The sequence below is a fragment of the Streptopelia decaocto genome, assembly GCF_964273445.1.
Source record: "Streptopelia decaocto genome assembly, chromosome: 2".
Lineage (NCBI taxonomy): Eukaryota > Metazoa > Chordata > Aves > Columbiformes > Columbidae > Streptopelia > Streptopelia decaocto.
Genome location: NC_138655.1, coordinates 147223966 through 147239383, shown reverse-complemented (window position 1 = coordinate 147239383; position 15418 = coordinate 147223966).

Genomic DNA, 15418 nt, shown 5'->3' with positions numbered 1-15418 from the left:
TTGCCTAACAGAAGTCTTGAAACCTATTTTATTCATGACCCCTTTAATCCCTACTTCCTACAGAATGGAGACAAAGGATCTTCCCCTGATAGAATGTTTAAAGCTGAACGTTACACAAGAGAGATCATAAGGCTCTTACTGCAGCTTTTGCTGCATCCAGACACAAGACTGTGTTGTTGTATGTATTCGTCCTTCAGAAGGCTTTCAAATGTTACAGGTTGAGACATAATGGCAAAATAAAAAGGGGGTCTAATGCAAACATGACTGTAGTCACTGGAAGACTGTCAGATGACTGTAATGGGTCTTCAATGCCAAATGCATTTATTTGAGCCCATGGGATTTGGCAGTTGACTTTATGGGTTCCTAGATACTGTCTTTCAGTATTTCATGCAAATGCTAACAAGGGAGTGCAAGACCTTCCTGAATGTGCTCTTGACTTCAGATTAGCTTCGGTTCTTTATGTGAGCATCAGCTGCAAGTTACCATTTCGTTGAGTTTCAAAAATGCTGCTCCACACTAGAGAAAAAGAAAGATGCAGCATTGGGTTTTAGAAGAGCTACTGTTGGGCTCCTCATTATGACATAATGGGAAAACATCGTCCCTAAGCTGTTGTTACAGCAAAAATGCAGAAGATACTAGAGACAGAGAGTAAAAATATCCAGAATTTTGCATTAGATTCATTGAAATTATTTTGATTTTTCAATAAAAACTTACTGAAAAAAAGTTAAAGAGTAGGTTCCTGCCTGTCTCTAGTCACATCAGACTCATCAATGGCCGAATCTGTAAAATCCTAAGCAGATTTGTACAGCAGAGAGCTGGCCACATTACAGAAAAACACAGCTTGTCATGGGAAAAGAGCTTGTTTGCCAGTCTTGCACCAGAAACATCCAGCAACACGTCTGAGCAGCAGAGATGGCAGAATGAATAGGCCTTATGTCAGCTGCACCTGGCCATAAAAACATGTAGATTTTATTCCATGTCTCTTCCTCCCTTCTCCTGTTGGTCAACCCCTGTGGAGGGATGGTGAGCCAGAGGGTGTGAGGGAGAAGTATGCTATGGTTGGCAAGAAAGGCTGGAAAAGAGGATTAGCAATGGTTATTTGAATGCATATGCCTCTTGATAAAGTCAGCATTAAAGATCTCCCTTCTTGATCTTAACACACTCCGACCCAACTGGAGATGTAGATTCCCAAATAGGGCTTTCATCGCTCCTGCTGCTCAGACTGACCAAATCCACACTTGCCAGTGCTAAACTCTAGCCCTGAGTCCTGCAGGATGCTGTGGGAGGAGAGCAACGTAGCTCAATTTCTACAGTCCTTTCCCAGGCTTTGTAAATCCAGTTGGTGCTCTGGGTGTAGCTGTGCATTCAGGCTACAAATTAAAGCTTCAAAAGAAGCTTGTGTGAGCCAATACCTGCCCAGTCAGGCAACTTGGAAAGCCAGAGCATAGAAATATGAGCTGGTATAACAAGTAATCAGAACACTTGGGTTTGCCTGAGTCATCGTCATACCCTACTAAAGAACATCGTAGGGGCTCAGCTAGAAGCAGGCAAACTTGTTTGGAAGTCAAAATCTCAGAGTCTTAAATTGGGTTGGGTATATTTACTATTTCCTCTCAGATCCTGGAGTGAGCAAATGCACGGGCAACATCACTACCATGTCGGGGAGGGAGTGTGTGAAAACACACAAGACTGATTTAGTGGAAAGTCAGTAGGAAGTGTCAACTGGCAAGGAATGCAGGGGGAGATCTTCAGGGATGGTGTTGAGGTGCCTGAAGCAAGGTGCAAGCAGAATTCATGTGGTTGAATTGAAATTCATGTTCCAGTGAACTCACTGAATTTTATCTCCAGATCGCTTGGCTTTACATCTTATGTCACGAAAAGCATCAGGAATAGGGAGGCAAAAGCCTAGGTATCTCTTCTCTGACAGGCTACAGGATCAGACCCCTTGCTTGTCCTCCTCGGTACAGTGACTGTGTCCTTGGTTGTGCCATGCCCACCTTCAGGAGCAGGAGGGAGAAAGAGCCCTGTAACAGGTTGCCCTAGAGCGTGGTTATTAGTGTTTTCTTAGGAGAGATGAGAACTCCTTCCTCTCCAGCTTGTGAGGGTTCTTGCTACCCTCACCATAGTGGGTACTGGTTCTTCCCATGCAGTCCTGAGACAAGCACTAAATTCCTATAGGCAATAGGGAATATTTTGCATCTCTTTGTTTAGCACTTTTATCATTTATAGACCTTACTTGTGAATTTTTGTGGGTTAATCTGCAGGGACTCCAAGTTTTTCCTGTAGGCTGGGAATTATTGTTCAGGGTCTTGTCTCTGATTCTACTGGGCACAGATCCACAAAGGTATATGGTGAGTTTTCAGGCATCTGTCATCGCATGACATCAATGGACCTTTATTTTCAGCAGCCTTTGCCAGCAGTGCCTATCTCTGTTTCCCTGAACTATGATTAGGAATTTATTTTTTTAAGATATCACAAGTTCTAAATTAGGGGTGCACAGGGCCGCAAAGCATGCCATGTGTTGGGTGATCATAGCTTCTGATGGCTGTAACAGTAAATTAAGGTTGCTTAGCTCTTTCAGGACTGAGCCTGGAAAAAGTCAAACACATGCACAAACATAGATAGCCTGTCAAGCCTGAGGCTTTAAGACACTGGGTCTAACAATATGTGTGACCTTTTCCCCCCAGCTCTTCCACAGTCTAATGAAGGCTATACATGGAGGGTCAAGTCTGGCCCATGATATTGATTAATCACTTTAACACTACGAGGCTCACATATGTTTCTGATGTGAGGATGAGCTATGGAAACACACTCCCATAAATAGGGCAGCCTGAACATGTCAGCTTGGTGAAAAACAGTTCTTGTCTCATAAAACTGAGCAGTGAGGCAAATCCATGTATCATTTCTCACAGTTCCAAATGTCTACCCCATAGCTCCTCATGCACAAGACACCATTGTGTGCTTCTTTGGGGATGGACAGATGCACAGCAACAAAAGGAAAGTTTTGAAGGCAGCCTCAAGGCAGAGGCATGTGCTTATCCCCTTGACACTGTGAAGTGATCTGCATGTATAACCCTCATTGCCTCATTTAGTTCATCAGTGAGGCACATGGCTTGGGCTGGGTGCTGTTAAAGCAGCCACATATTTTCTGACAAGCTGCTTTGTCCCTTCTTGTATCCCTGCATTTAATAAATATGTGCCTCATGTATCTAGAAGAGACAGGCAGTTTGTGTTTAGTTTGCATCCTCCATTCTTCTCTTGACTCTACATCTATATGGCTTGGTGCTCCATACACAGTTCTTATTCACAGTCCAGCCCAATGCATGCAGTATAAAACAAGAGAGAAGCCAGCAACTCTTAGACCCCACACTTACAGTCTGGAAGCTGCATCCCTTCAATGTGGCCTGTAGTAGCACTAATAGAAACTGGTGGATGGGAGATGGTTACTTGTCAGACCAGTCTGGTATCACTGCACTATATTCTGCAGGATCTGGAGTACAATGCAGAGATACCTGAATGCAAAATCAGCTCAAGTCAATCAAGCTGGAGCTGCTGACACCAGCCCTGGGGGGTGGGAGAGAGGACAGTGGGTGGAGGCAGCACCTGGAACCACCGTGTTGAATGTTTCACGCTCTGGGATGCCAGAATTCCTATTGCTCCAGCATGGAAGAGCACCCACATGGGGAGGCAGCCTGGCTGGGCTCCCCATGAACTCAACCTGCAACAACCAGGTGCACAGGAGCAAAGGGTTTCTGTAGGACCAGCCCAGCTACACCACAGCCAAACCTTTGTGAAGTTGTTCAGATACCTGTGCCTCATGCTTTAGGAGTTTTACATTACCAGTGGGATCCTGGCCCTGTATTTCCCCAGCTGATGGGGAGTTGTCTATAAATCAGTGCTTATTTACCATGATTTGGCTTCAAAGTCCTTCGTTAACATTAACTGACAGTTCTCTGATGAAGATTATCATTATCCAAAATAAGGAGACAAGGCATTTTCTTAACATGTCCCGGTGAATCAGTGGCAGCCCAAGGATGTGCACTGAGATGCCCTGGCTCCCCTGAATAATTCACTAGACCTACTTGGCTCTCATGCTAATGGCTTCCACGCACAGAGAGCCTTACTGAGAACCTTCAGTGAGTGTGAGAAAGATGCCTGCAAGGAATCTTTGAAGATCCTCGTAAAGATGGGGCATGCAGGAAATGCCTGAATGATGGTTTAACTGGCCATGCGTCCTTGCATGTGACCTTTGCTGAGTTCTGTCATGCACATTATGCTGTTAATATCCTTTGAAGAGAAGGCACTTTCCTATCCATTCATGCAGCTACGTGTCTGAAATGCACTTAGTCAGGTAAAGCAACTTGCTTGTATTTACCTCTAGATCAAAAGCTGCTCTGATATCCAGGTATATTTGAATTACAATTAAACTCCTCACAGCTGAAACAGCCCTTTCCATGTCTGACTCTGGTTTTAGGCAAGTGAGTGGGAGTTAGAAGGTGCCTGAAAGTATGGGCATTTTTAACAACATGAATGAGTAAGTAGCGAACAGTTTTGGACCGCAGATGTTTTGGTTCAGCTTAAGGGCAGACATTTAGGCCCTGGTGAGCTTTCCTTAAAAGTCTGAGAAACTGCAGTTCAGACGTGTGCTATCCCTAGACACATGCTTCCCTATCTACTCTCCTTTGCACACAGCAGCTGTGTGTTTGTGAGAAGAACTGGTGTCAAATTAATAGTAAGTAATTGCTGAGAGCTGACGAATCTCTCAGATGAAAGGCATCACCTAATTACAAACTTTTGACATCGTTTGTTGTTACGAAGCCATCAGTTAAAGGGCTGTTGCCCCTAGAAATATTTTTGTTTGTTTATGAGATTTTAAACTATTTTAGTTCTTGGATCTTGCTAATGTTTTGTCTTGGGCTTTGTGTCTTATTTTTTTTTTGGGGGGGGGTCCTTTTGTCTGAAATAACTTTTTGCCTTTTCTGTTTGGCAAAATCTCTCAGTGTGCCATATGGGCCGTGTAAACAAGATATTTGCATGCCCACCTTGAAAACAGTCCAAAAGCTCACTTCGTGTATTTGCAGCCATGCCTTAGCTGAAGATGCAGTATTTGGGCCTCATCTCTGGTTTCTTAACAATGTTTCCGTAAATTGCAGCACTTGCTGGAAGGAGACAAGACTTGTGAAAGAAGATGGAAAAGTTCTTAGAAGTAAAAGTTGATCAAGTTCAGCAATGATCTGGTCTGTGTATCTGTGTATGCCTGGACGTGTATACATGCAATTACTACAGAGCCAGGCTGAAGCTTGTAAATAAGAACCACAATAACAAGGCGGATATAAAATAAACAGCTCAGGAGATCAAAGAGAGAAGCACTCAATATATCTGAAACAGAATATCAGACATAGCGCTAAATAGGATCAGACTGGAAACTTAACCCACCTCTGTGCCAAGTCCAAGGCTGGAATAAGTTCATGGAGCTTCGTGGTAAACCAGGGATGAGTTTGGCATGGAGCGAACATTTTGTTCTCGGGTAAGTTGTGACATAATGTTGAAATTATTGTTACTGAAGTATGGCTGACTCAAATTAGCTGAGACTCCAAGCGGGAGCCTGGTTGTTGTGAACAGAAACTGCATGCAAGTTAACAGAGGCTAGTTTAGACAGTGATTGCTTGCAGTTGATTAAAGTAAGATAACCACCCTGCTGAAAACCGTAACTGCATTTCCACAGCCATTCACTCTCAGAAGGCTTCAATTAGACTACTGTGCATCCCTTCCTCTGTGCCGGAAACCACGCTGCTGCTCTCCAAGCCACCTAGGCACTGTCCTGGGCTCTCTTCTCCTACTGCCATGTGGCTGTAGGAGGTGGAAACACCCATCTTCAGCTTCCACATACGGGGCTGAACATTTTAAGTTTTGATCAAAATAGCTGTTTCCCCTGGTTAGCTATTACACTTTGGTAAGGGTTCAAATAGAGGAGCTGAAAACTAACTGTGTTCTTGGGATAAGCAATTTTGGCCTGATAGGTTTAGTCCTGCAGCGACCTGATCCTGAGCTGCATGTAGGCAGACCCCACAGTTTCACTGCTGTGTCTTCAACACACACTGTGTACATCATTGATGCTTTCCTGGGCAGGGATTCTGTGTGGTGAGTGGTGGATCTCAGGGCTATCATCTGAGATCAGAGCAAAAGTCCAAGTACAAAAGTCCTAACATGAACAAAAACCTCAGGCCCTGGGGAAAATCTAGTTATTCAAAATTATGTACGAAAAATAACCCTGGACTATCCCTATTTCTTTGTAAAACAACAGACAGCTCCACTGCATCTCTAAGTATTGCAATTTATTCTGATCCTTTGAATCCACCCCAAAACAAGTGGGAATGATAAGCCCTTTTTTAAGGTGAAAAGGAAAATTCGTCTCAGTTCTGAGAGCTGATGTATGAAAGATGCTCTTAACCTTGCAGACCTGGGCAAAGATACAAGTGTTGCTGTTCTGCAGCGGGAACACAGTGGGGAAAGGATTTGCAAAGTCTTCAGAGTCCCAGTGATGCCAGATACTCCTGGTGTCTGACTGATTTATAGGCTGCCCTAAATAACTCGGCTTCCCCTCGCTGATAGCAGAAGTCTGCTTTGCTTAATCCCACTGAGCAGCAGAGAGTTGGTGTCATCTGCACTTCTGGTGAGCATTTACTTGTGAATTTACTGATAACACCTCCTCTGAGGAAGCCAATACTGACAAAACAATAGCTCCTCTGCTGACAAAGTTATTTAAAACACAAAGTAACAAGGTTATGTTACATACTATTGGATCTTCTAAGAAGATGCATGAGATTTAATTTCCACAGTGTATTTCAGTGACCTTATTATTTCCTAAGACTGAAGTGCTGATGTCTCAGCTGCCTCCATTAGCCTTGGTGTTCTCCTGGCAGTGGGTCAGGTCTCAGGGTAGAGGACAAGAGATATGTGTCTCCAGTGCTAATTCTTGGTCATCCAGCAAACCATATAGTGGAAGAAGGAGCAAATAGAGGCCAAAGAGAGCTGCAGAATATAAATGAGAGTGATGACAGAAATTCATGTTTTTAAGGCTTTTCTGGCAAAGTAAGGCTACAAGATGCTGTATTATTTAGTTTTGTTCTGTTAGTTTTGCTACAAGTCATACTAATTACACAAATTGCTCCTGGCTGAAAAGGGGATGCAATTTTGACATATTTAACAAGAAGAGTTTGTCTCCTAATTCAGTTTAGAATTTGCCAATTCTGCTACGATTGGAGTATTGCATTGACTTTTTTCCAATTGCTTCCATTGCTATCTGTTTTGTTTCTTTAGTCATTCCAATATGCCTATAGCCACCAAAAAAAAAAAGAACTTTGTGCCTGCATAACCAGAATTTTTTGGTCAAAAAGTGTACCTTTAAATGCTTGAAGATTCAGAGGGCTTTTGGTTTGGTTTGGTTTGGTTTTTTGTTGTGGATTTTAGTTTGGTGGTGGGTTTTTTTAAGCAAGTCTCAAAAAGGCTGTTTTTTCTGCAGTTCAGGAAACTAGACTCTGCAATTACCCTTAATCTTATTAATCCTTATCCTAAACTGTATCTTTTTTCCTTCACCCAGCTGCCATCTTTTTGCTGGGAGAGGTATTTGTGGAAGAAAATCCATTGATTTTTATCACTGGTGACATCTAAAACAGATATGCATGGCTTTGCTCAAGTCTGATGTTAAACCAAAACGATAATTTGGAAGCCATATATTCAGAATGTAAATGACTCATCTTTAGGTGAAACTGACCCTAATTAGATCTAGATCAGCCGTCATTTGACAGAGAGAAAGAAAATTCATTTTCTCTGAAATGTGGTAATGGGTAGGAAACTAGCCCCAGAACCTTAAATTAAAAGCAGGTTTTAACATGCTGGCTCCATGCCTGCCTTCAATATCAGCCTCTGCCTGTTTTAGTTAAATAAATGGTAACAAAAGAAGACAGACTGGATGACGTTAAATAAAGCAAAATTCAAGAGAGTAATTATAACATTAAACAGGGCCAGAGGTGAGGAACTATAAACTTTGTGGAACAAAGTGCAGCATCGCAGTTTCTCTAAAACTTTCTTCACCAAAACATCTTTAGTCCTGGTCACACAAAGCTGTCTGTTGTCTCAGGTCCTTGTCCCCAGCCCAGGGCATGAGTATGTTCCCAATGTCAACCTGGCCACGTTCCTGGCATGCAGCTGCCCCGCACAGGACAGTGTGAGAGGTGGGACAGGAGATAGAAAGGGTGGGTCCTGGGGTGACCAGTGGCCCTGCTGGTGTGGAATCCCCCAAGGAGCCACATTTTCATAGCACATGCAACTTGCTGTTCTCCCCCTAACTGCTAGGTGGCTTTGGAGAATGCAGTTTGCTGGAGAATGGGCTGTTTCTCCTACCTACGGGTTTTGAAGGATTTATGTTGAGGAGGTATGATGAAGGAACAGCCCGTCTCAGTCAGTAAGAGTCCTAAAGGAACAATTCTGACCATTGATTTTAATGAAATCAGAGATTTCCCTGCAAAACCAATTGCTCTAATAACATATGGTAGGCAAAGCTCAGAAGATTAGAGGCTTAATTCATATAAGCACCCAGGAGAGGTGCACAGAGGGGAATTGAATTTAAAAAAATCATCTGGGCCTCACTTGTCTTTGAAATGTGATGCCCTTGTTATGAATGAGGCTATTTAGGCATCTGTGCTCTGTGTGCATGTGTGTAGTGAGACATGAGAAACACACTCGTGACCAGAATAATCTCTTAACCTGATGTCCTTGGGTAGTTCAGACAACAACAAAAAAACAATTTAATGCTTTTAAAATGTTTAGCTGCAGGAGGACTGATCTGGAAAGGAAAAAGCTTGTGTGTCAGATGGCGTTTGGGCTGGAGCAGGGTCTTGGTGCGCAGGCATCACTCATCATCTCCCTGTGCCTTGGTCCAGACCTATGGGGATTTAGAAAAAAGTGTTAAATACAATGAGAGTTGGCAATGCTAGCTGAGAGCTTCTGAGATCTCCAATAATCTAATGCCAATTTCAGGAATGTCCTGTATAATAAATTAATTTGTTGCTGGATACTGAGCATGGTGAAAGGGGGGACGGGAAGATTATTTATTTGAGCACATTTTTATGGAAAACATTATCATATTTCACAGAATCTTTTTTTGTGCAAAAGTACATTAAAAAAAATGCCAGTTTTGCTGGTGATCTTCATTCATTCACTGAATGCATTTTTCTAAGACCATTTCTGCAAGATATTAATCTCAATTTAAAAATGAAATGTCAGTGGAAAAGTGCTCACAATATTATTGATCAAACTTTAAAAATCAGTTCATCTGAAAACAACCCAACAAACTTTAAATACTTTAAATGCCAGTATTTAATTAAAGATTATTTTCAAAAGCTGAAGTCTGCAGTTCAGGTACCTACCAAGACATGAGCAGTTTGCTTTGAGATCACTGTGTAAGGAATACCCACACCAAGGTCTCTGAAGGGTTTAGTTGCCGTTGTGTTTTAAGGTAACTTTTACAAATGCAGAACATGTTGAATTTTACAGAACTCCTGCTGGTTTCTAGTTCCTGACACCTTTGGCTATCTGGAGTATTTGCATCTTAAAATATCCCTAAAAGGTGGAAGAGCAGATTTTATGACCCTAGTGGCTTGTTCATGAATTTCAAAGTGTTGTTATCAGTATTGATGCATAGGTCTGGGAAAATGTCCCTTTTCCATCATCCAGGAAAAAGGGAAGAGCAATATGCATTGGATTCTCCAGGAAAAACGGAAATGAAAGTGCTTGTGCAGAGTTGATAACATTTCTTTTAAAGGAGAAACTACTCCATTCATTCCAGTAGCATTACCATGGTGGGATCACTTCCCTCCTGCGTCTAAAATTTCTCATAAAATTGCATTTTTTCAGGCCATGCTGGCACCTGGAGAGCACCCCTGACAATAGGCAAAAGGACACATGTTCAGGTCAACTTGTACACAGTTTTTGGGTGAATGTCTTCCTTCAGTTTAAGACTATATTCTCAAATGGTTGCATGACTTAGTCCCACATATCTGTCACTCACCACATCTTCACTTTGCTCCTTTAGAGCTGTTGTCTTGAGCTCCCGGAACCATCTATTTCCTGCCAAACTCAGCTGGCCTGAAGGTCCATCCTCCAGTTCCCTGAGGCAGTGGTGATGGGCGCAGAGATTCTGTGCTTTGTCTTACAGGTAATGACTAGGATGTTAGGCACTTGGTGCAAGATGGTATTTCTCAATGACCATTTATATGCTCCTCTTAAAGTGGAGGACAGATTCTTCTGTCTTAATTCACATTTCTTGCCTTTGTTGGCACTACAGTATCTTTAAGTCTCCAAGTCTGGCCTGTAGTGTTCAGTTGCAAGAGAAGAGTAGCTGCACATCTAATAGCTGCTGCTTCACATCCACTCCTGGCCAGACAATGACCCTCCTGCAGCTGGGACAGTCACCCTGCAAGGGCTCACCCAGCCCAGGCCAGCACAGGCACCTCCTGCTCAGTATCTCTGTGGACATCGGTCTTTCTGTAGTTTGCCATGTTCTCCATTGCAACTGCAGCAAGGGGTAAGGAAGACTTGATCTCTAGAAACAGGAGCTGTGTTTGATTTCTGATGTGCACAGAGGGAACTGATGCTTTGAATTCGATGCATCAGCACACAGGTAACAGAGGGCAGATGGAGTGTCAGAAATTACCCAGTTACCACTGGAACAGGCTCCCCAGGGAGTTGTCAGGGCCCCCAGACTGTCAGTATTCTAGAAGAGACTGGACAAAGCCCTCAGACACATGATGTGAACTGTGGGATTGCCATATGCAGGGACAGGAGTTGGACCCGATGATCTTTGTGTGTCCCTACCAACTCAGGACATGCTATGATTCTGTGATTCCAATGGTCGGCAGCAATCTTGTCACCTTCTGGAGATGCTTTCATCTTTCCAAAAGAGACACGGTTTTCAAATAGAAAGCATGCAAAGCAATGTGCTGTGGACTCAAATGAAAAGCATACAGGAATGTACAAAAATATATTCCTTATTGTCTTACCCATACTGCTGGATCTCCAGGCATAACAGCATGAATTTATCCTTTGGCAGACCGGTGATATGGGAAATGTTATTGATGTGCTACACACCACAGTGGGCTGTGGTAGATAGAAAGGTGGATTCAGAGGGTTTGGCAGATGGCTAGTGCCTCACAAATAACCTGGTGCATGGTAGAATGCAGCCCTGCCCATGAAACAATGGAATATTACCCTATTTGTACTGAGATGGACTTTCTGTGCTTGTGTCCCCTCCATAGCACATCTGTAGGAGTCTGTATGGCTCTCTGCACGCAAGCTCACATTCTGAGCTCACAGTGAAGGGGGTCACAGATGGGTTCATTCTGTGGCTTTATTCAGCTTTAGGAAGGGAAGCAAACCCATTTATCTGTGGTACAAATGCAGGGAACCTAGGCTGGATCCTGTCCCAGATGGTGGAGCTGCCCAGTGAGAGACCTTACCCACCTCATGTGTCAGGTCCTGCTTTAGCACAGCCAGGCTCAATTCATCCCACCAATAGATTTTGCTGTGACTACTCACACACTTCACTCTGGGCATGCTGTTAAACACTTTGCCAGATAAAGACTTTTACTGCTCACTTAAGAACTGATTTAATTTAAAACTATCACATCTTTTGTATGTGTATTCCAAGGGCTTAGAGTACAGGTTTTGCAATGTTTGTTTGCAAACAACCAAGAATACAATTATCTTAATAATGAAACGAAAATTGTGTGAAAGGCAGGACCTTATGAGTTGGGGTAATGATCTATACACTCTTTTACAGCAGCTTTCTTATGCCTTTTATGCTTTTATTGTGTGCATCTGCTGCATAGGGTGGTATTCTCATATAGCAAAAGGCAGGACACATTAGCAGAAGCAAAAGGAGTTAAGTCTTTTTTCTAAGAGTTTTCCTTGTCCACATATGCTAAGAAGAGCAACCATATCAAGGTAATCTCCCTGTTGCTGTTGCTCTGTGTATGTCAACTCTTCCATGACTAATGTGTCCCATACTCTTATCGTCCAAATCTTGATGTCAGATGGTTTCTTTTAGAGTGGGATGTGATTAAGCATTGCAGGCACCAAGAGCTCAGAGATCGTTTTACACTCCTTACTCTGAATGGGTCTGTAACCAGCACGCTGAGAAAAACTTTCCGAGGAGAATGAAAATAGCGCTCATATGTGATATGAAACACCAGATCTTGAGCCTGTGGAGATCCACTCAAGCCCATGAGGAGGAACAGACCTTGTATGTTCCTGTGAATCTCAGTATTTCTCTTGGACTTGCAGGAGAACTAGTGCTGGAGCTGTCATGCTGCCACCTGCTCACCTTCGAGAAGAACAGGAGGGGCTCAGGACAGGGGTGAGTGGTCCATACATCATGTGGAGATGAGGAAACCACAGAAGTAATTAACTGAATTCCAGAGTCCAGCTTCCCTCAGCATGTGTCCCTGGATAAAACCTGACATTCACCACTGGAGCACAAGTCTGATGAGGGGCGGTTGAGGGAACTGGGGCTGTTCAGACTGGAGAAAAGGAGGCTGAGGGGAGACCTGCTGTCTATAACTACCTGAAAGGAGGTTGTAGCATGGAGGGTGTTGGTCTCTTCTCCCAGGTAGCAAGTGATGAGACAAGAGGAAATGGCCTCGAGTTGTGCCAAGGGATGTTTAGATTGGATATTAGGAAAAAGTTCTTCACGGAAAGGGTTGTCAGGCACTGGAACAGGCTGCCTAGGGAAGTGGTGGAGTCATCATCCCTGGAGGTGTGTAAAAGGTGTTTAGACAAGGTTCTTAGGGACATGGTTTAGTGCCAGAATTAGGGTATGGTTGAATTCAATGATCCTGAGGGATCTCTATGGTTCTATGATTCTATGAACAATGTCTGAAGTGACACTTGCCCTATACCTTCCCTGTCAAACCCAATAAAAAGAAAACCCTACAGTCACCACAGACTTCTTGCTCATAATGATTCATCTCCCAGGGACCTGCACAGACACAGAAGTGTCACTGCTGCTGAACAGCACTAAAGTCAGAAGCTGAGCACCAGCTTTCCCATCCCTACACAGTTGTCAGGTCTGGTACCTTCACAGGTGACATGGCTGCCACCGTGCCCATGTGCATCTGTGCCCTGAGACTGGGAAGGGAGGTTTTCCTGCAGATCCCCCAGCATGGGGACATTCACACCTCGGCGGCTGTCAGGCTGCTGCTGCTGTCTGCAGCCCACATTCCCGCCTATGGATACCTTCCCCACCGGGGTGTTCTCCCAAATTTGTTCTCCCATCTCTTCTTTTGTGTATATCTGCAGCTTCTCTAACATGAGATTTTTAAAGGGAGAAAATCCAGTTTATCAGTTTTTTGTTGGACAAAATGTCAGAATGGGTTAATTAGAGTTTTATTTTTCTTTACATACAGGACAGTTGTTCTGAAGATGAGGTTTAGACAGGTGTAAGTTTTGATGAATTTAGATCACATAAATTAATTAAGAAGTACTTTTGTTCTTGGAGAATATTTTCTTTCTGACACACTCTATGATGTAGTTGAGAAGACAAGATGAAAAAACTTTTGGTTTGACATTTCAAACAGAACTTCATTTATTTTTTTTTCATCAGAAGCTTTTTTTTTTCATCCAAGAACCGATCTGAACTTCAAAAAGAAAAGCAAACAGATTTTAAAAGATTAAGTACTCTGAAATGAAGTGTTTCATTAGAGGTTTAATCAAAAGTCTCAGGTTGAGTCTTCCTATATTTTATTTTTTCTTCCTTTCTTTTTTACAAATTCTACAAATTCTCTGTGTTTGCTTGACCTAAAATTCTTCTCCTTGTCATGCAGAAATGCCAGTTTCTTGACTGGTTTTGGTGATAGTCCATGCTCGGATCAGTGCTGTATAAAAAATATATATCTGCATCAGAGTCTGGTGTATACTTCACTAATGGCTTTGTTGATTAGACTTTGTTTCCCACAGAGGTGCTAATTGGGTGTATTGCATTTTTAAAAATCCCAGTCATTCCCAGTAAAGTGTGGCCCACTGTTATACATCACAGTATCACCACTATATCTACTAAAAGATTTGTTCTGGATATCTTCCTTTTCTACTACTCCTAGCCAAAGGTCGTAAGAAAAATAATCTAAATTATATTGGCAGGGTGGGGGAGTGATTCCTTAGCAGCTTGAACAATCTATTGTTGCAGAGAGAAAGGGGAATTTCTGCTAATGTAAATGGATTCACTTGAATTAACTGTGTACTTGGTGGATGTGGAAAAGCTTTAACATCTTCTTCAGTGGCCCTTTCCTTTGAAGTAGTACAAAATGTCCCTGGCCCTTTTCTTAGGCAAATTATTTTCCTGGGTTCCTTTCAATGTAATTTTTACATAGAGCTTCAGATATGATGGCACTGTTGTCTTTAATTACAATCCCCTTTAGAATTTACAGTAATTTTTTATCAAACAAGGGGATTACTGTTTCTGACTCCTTCTGTTCATTTTTACACCCATCCTGCAGTTTGCTCCTCCCAACAATGGAGCAAGGCCACTACTGAGCGTCCTGAAATGGACCCTTGTAGTCCTTTGGCTTTTCCTTCAAAACCAGTGTCATGGATTGGCAGATGCCCCATGGCTGATGCAGGGGTTACTAATCAAAATTATGAGGGACAGTCCAGCCCCTGAACTGTGTCCACCATGCCCAAGAAAGCTCCTCAGAGCTGCTGGGGCTGTGGTCCCCTGGCTCTGTCCACGCTGCTGCTGATCACCTGCCTCTCCAAAGCAATGCATTTGCTTCAAGATTTATCTCTTCTTCCATATTCACAGTCTTAAATTGGATTTTCCCAGTTGTGTCCACATATGTGGTCCAGGTATGACTTCACTCTTTCATTTCCATCTCCATGGCCTTTGCTTCTTCCCTGGCTGTTTTGGTCAGGAGGTCCAAATTCATGCAGGGAGACCTCCAAAGGACTCCAGACATTCCTGGAGTGGTCAGTCAGCCACGCTATTGTATGAGACTAAACATGGGGCAAGTTAGCTCTGCATCAGCTACTGAGTCCCCCTCGGGCAGCAAGTGTCAGCGAGTTGGGAATATCTGGGCAGGGTTTGGGGGATGTATTAAAAAACAGTAAGGCTGGTTAATTGCACAGAGTCAGAAAACACCATGTGGGAGGTATGCATAGTCTGAGTTCATCCCCTCTGCATCCCTGTGATGCCTGACACCCTGTAATTACAGGCTCACAGACATGACTTGTACTTAGAAGTTTAACTTCAACCATTGATCCACAGAGAAAGCACCTCTTTTTGGTGTAACCATTCTTAATTTCATTGACCTAAGCTTCTCCAAATGTGTCTTTTGACTTTGGCTTTTAATACAATGCATTCTTCCTT